Here is a 5000-nt window from a genome sequence, read left to right on the forward strand (position 1 = left end):
TGTCACAATAAATGACAACTGGACCTTCCACCTGGACATCCAAATCAGCCAATAGCTTTTGCAGCCATACTACCTCACATGCTGCAACAGCAGCACCTCTATACTCAGCCTCTGTACTCGACAAAGCAACTGTAGATTGCTTTTTGCTACTCCATGCAACTGCTGCACTACCAAGAGAGAACATGTATCCGCTGGTAGATCTTCTATCAGACATACTACCAGCCCAATCTGCATCTGTGTATCCAAACACCTGTACATCTGTACCTGCCTCATAGAAAAGTCCATAATGTAATGTGGACTTCACATATCTCAATATGCGTGTGACTGCATCCAAATGTGGCTTTCTAGGTACTTGCATAAACTGACTCACAAGACCAACAGCGTAGCTCAAGTCTGGCCTTGTAATGGTCATGTAGATCAAACTCCCCACTATCCTCCTGAACATAGTAGGGTCTTCTATCTCATCCCCAACATCAGCACTCAGCTTTACATTCTGCTCCAACGGGACTGAAAGTGGTTTGCATGCAGTCATACCATACTTGGACAACATATCCAAGCCATACTGTCTTTGGAACAGCCATATACCATCATCACATCTGATCACCTCAATGCCAAGGAAGTACCTTAGCTCACCTAAATCCTTCATCTCAAACTTCATCTTTAAATAGCCCTTGACTTCAGCAATCCCACTATCACTATCACCTGTAATAATCAAGTCATCCACATAGATGACTATGATGACCAAACCTGCATCTCCCTTTCTCACATAAAGTGAGTGATCAGCATCAGAAACATAAAAGCCAATATTGACAAGATACTCTCTGATCTTGTCAGACCATGCTCTTGGTGCTTGCTTGAGCCCATAAAGTGCCTTCTTCAACCTGCACACATACGTGGGATGCTCTAAATCTTTATAACCTGCTGGCTGATCCATATACACTTCTTCCTGCAAATCACCATGCAAGAAGGCATTCTTTACATCCATTTGCTGCAACCTCCAATCTTTGGCTGCTGCCAAAGCAATCACACATCTGACAGTTGCCATCCTAGCAACTGGACTGAAGGTTTCATGATAATCTATGCCATATGTTTGCGCATAGCCTTTTGCAACCAGCCTAGCTTTGTACCTGCTAATAGAACCATCTGCATTGTGCTTAATCTTATAAACCCACTTACATCATCCATTGCTGCATCCCAATGAGCATGACCAACAGCCTCCTCAAAACATGTGGGCTCAACATCCTCAACTAGTTTCACCATATAAGCATAATGGTGAGCTGCATAACCCTCAAAACCAAATCTTTTAACAGGGTATCTCACCCTGCTAGACCTGCGTACCACTGGATCACTCAATGGAGTCTTTGCATTAACACGTGCTCTCTGCACACCTGGAGTCCTCACTGAAGGAATGCCAAGCTCATCATCCAAGCTCTCTGAGCCACTGGAGTCTCCATCAAGAACCGTATCAATGCCTTCTGACACTTTATTCTTTCCTTTGTCTTTACCTGTAGTGCTACTAGGTGCACCCGAAGATGTAGAGGTACTCAGTCTCCCAGACCAAGGACTACCAGATGATTTCTCTTGTCCACTAAGAGTTCGTGATTCTTGCTTTTCAGCCTGCACATGAGTGTCATGATCATCATCATCATCCAATGCATCACCACTAGATGCATACCAACTGCTCATTTCATCAAAGATGACATCCCTGCTCACTCTGAACTTACATGTGACAGGGTTGTAACAGCGATGCCCTTTTTGCTCTAAAGAGTATCCAATAAAGATACACTTTTCAGCCTTTGGATCCAGTTTCTTCCGCAACTCATCTGGCACATGAACATACGCAATGCAGCCAAATACTTTCAAGTGTGAAACATCAGGCTTCTTACCTGTAAAACATTCTTCGGGGGTCATACCATGAACTGCAGCTGTGGGAGTTCTGTTCATAATATAAACAGCAGTATGAACAGCCTCAGACCAAAAATGCTTAGGCATATTCTTTTCAGCCATCAAGGCGCGTGCAACTTCTGCAATATGCCTGTTTTTCCTTTCTGCAACCCCATTTTGCTGTGGGGTATACCTGCATGTGAACTGTCTCTTTATCCCATGAGACCTCAGAAAATCACTGAACTCATTTGAGAGGTACTCTCCCCCTCCATCTGACCTCAGGCACTTTACTTTCAAGCCTGTTTCTCTTTCAACTGTAGCCTTGAAAGTTCTAAAGTGCTCAAAAGCTTCACTCTTTTCCTTCATAAAATATACCCACAGCTTTCTAGAACAATCATCAATGAATGTGACAAAGTATGAACTGCCTCCAAGAGATATATTTTGTGTAGGCCCCCAAATGTCTGTATGCACAACATCAAGGATATTTCTGCTTACATCTCTATCATGTGAAAAGGGTTGTCTTGCCTGCTTACCAAACTGACATGCTTCACATACCTTCTGAAATTCTGCAACTTTAAAAGTAGGCAAACCTGTAACCAACCCTTTGGACTGCATTAATTTCAGCCTTTGTACATTTGCATGTCCAATGCGTTTGTGCCAAATTTCAATGTCTGCAACAACACCTTTTCCTTTGGCATACATAGCCGCATTCATAGTAGGAATTCCAGCATCTAGAGTGAACATACGTCCAACTCTACTTCCCTTTGCTACCAACCTGCACTTGTCATTGAAGTCTTCTACAAAGCAGCCCTTTGCATTAAATCTGACTTGTAGCCCTTGCTCTACCATTTGACCGACTGACACCAAGTTCTTTGTAATAGATGGCACATGCAATACATCTGAAAGACTCTTTGTCTTACCATCATGCAAGGACAAGGAAACTTTTCCAATGTGTGAAATTGGGTGGCATGAGTCATCACCCGTCTGCACATAGCCTGCATTCTGCAAATCCTGCATCTCTCCAAACCATTCTGCATGGCTGGTCATATGATTGGATGCACCTGAATCAACATACCAAACATATTCATGTGTTCCCTTTCCTATAACAGCATTCAGCATATGCTGCATAACGAACAAACGTTCATTTTTATCTTCATTCTGTCGTGAAGACGATGCATAGTTTCCTTGCTGCAACTTACCACTGCGGATATCATCTCTCTTAGCATAACATTGGGCTGCAATATGACCTGTTTTGCCACAGTAGTGGCACACAATACCAGAGTTGTTAAAACCTCTGCTCTGCCATCCACCTCTTCCTCTAAAGCTCCCCCTGCCTCTAAAGTTACCACGACCTCCTGAAACCTGCATATCGCCAAATTGCTGATTCAATCTGTTTTGCTGGTTATCACTACCACGTCCTGTACCACGGCCTCTTGAAGAGAACCTGCCACGTCCCCTTCCTGAACTGGAGTAGAAAGCTTGGACCTGTTCACCACTTCTTTCCGGTGTCTCACTCTGCATGTTGATCTCTTCAGTGATCATAAGGGAGACCAACTCATCAAAATCTGGAAATGGCTTTCTGACATATACAGAAGTTACAAAAGACTTCCAAGCCTTTTCATTGTTAAGTCCACCCAAGGTAGACGACACCAAATCATCATCATCGGGCATTGCATCAATCGCTGCCAATGCATCTGCAATGCTTCTTACCTTCAGTGCATACTCATTGATAGACATCTTCCCTTTCTTCAATGTATTCAACTCTTGCTTGAGTTGAATCTTTCGTGCCTTTGTATTTACAGAAAACATACTTTCAAGTATGGTCCAAGCTGCATATGAATTCTCTGCATTTCTAATGTGTCCCAGCATATTATTGTCAATTACTGCAGACAACCAATACATGACCTTTTTATCCTTTGCATTCCATTCCTTCCATGCCTTTGTCTCTTCTGCAGTTGGAGGATCACTCATCTCCGGTTCCTTTTCTTCACCTGAAACAAACTCGTAGAGGCCTTTTCCAATAAGGAAGTTCGTGACACGGAACTTCCATGAAGGGTAGTTATTCTTGTCGAGCTTCTCAATGATAGGGCTTCCACTATTCTCTGCCATTATCACAAAATTAATACCAACAGCAAGTAAATCTTCTGCAACCCTGGACCTGTAGTGCACAGCAATACACCAGACAGCCTTTTTAACTGTCTGCTCAACAATACATGCAATCTGCAACCTTTTTTGCAGATAAACCTTGTGTTTACTCACTGGTAAATACCTTTGAACTTACAGATCTGAAATCTGTAACCTGCGCACCCACGTTCGGTCAATACAGTCGAAGTCACAGTGTACCCCGAAACTACTGTCCGCAACCTTGCGGCTCTAAAACGGGCCCTGAAACGGCCTCAAATGCCCAAAATCTCTGCGGGAAAGCCCTAAAGGGCAGATCTGCAGAATATACAGTGCTCTTCGCGCACACCAAATCTCACTGCAATCTGAGATTTTTGCTCTGCCCTGCTTCCAGTGCCTCCACAGGCACTATCCAAGAGAAGGAGTGGAAGAATGGGAGAGATTCTTACCCGTAGCTTGCTTGCTCGAACCTTGCTTCTTCTCCTTTGCTTCAACCTTCGAAATTAGCCTCTCTCAATGGCGCGGCTCTGATACCATGTCAAGAATCGCGTGGTGGAGGGGGTTGCTCAAGATGCTGCGCCGAACACACACAGAATGCACAAGGAGAAGCTCACTCAAGAGACAAGAAGAGAGATGGAGGCCAAAACGTTTTCTTGCTGATTTCTTCTTCTTCTTCCACACACTTTACAATGTACACAAAGTATAGATAAGATACAACATAAAAGGAAAGTGGCCTACTAAGTCAAACAATGCATAACCGACTACATAGTTGACTGGCGCTATAACTATGCCAGCTGTAAATAGGTGTAACAACCTGAATATAATAAGTAATGAGTCAGTGGCCATGTGAGAGTCATAATGACCACCGACGTGCTAAGTGTAGACGTGTGGACCCATCTAACCAGGCGGTCCATCATCAATGTCCGCATGTGTTGAGCTTGTCATCTCAACAGGGGTGGGGTGGGGTGGGGGCGTGAGGTGAGGTGTGGTGTGCT

The sequence above is a fragment of the Lygodium microphyllum genome, chromosome 30 (assembly GCF_053477565.2).
Source record: "Lygodium microphyllum isolate KBCC chromosome 30, Lygodium_microphyllum_v1.1.10, whole genome shotgun sequence".
NCBI lineage: Eukaryota > Viridiplantae > Streptophyta > Polypodiopsida > Schizaeales > Lygodiaceae > Lygodium > Lygodium microphyllum.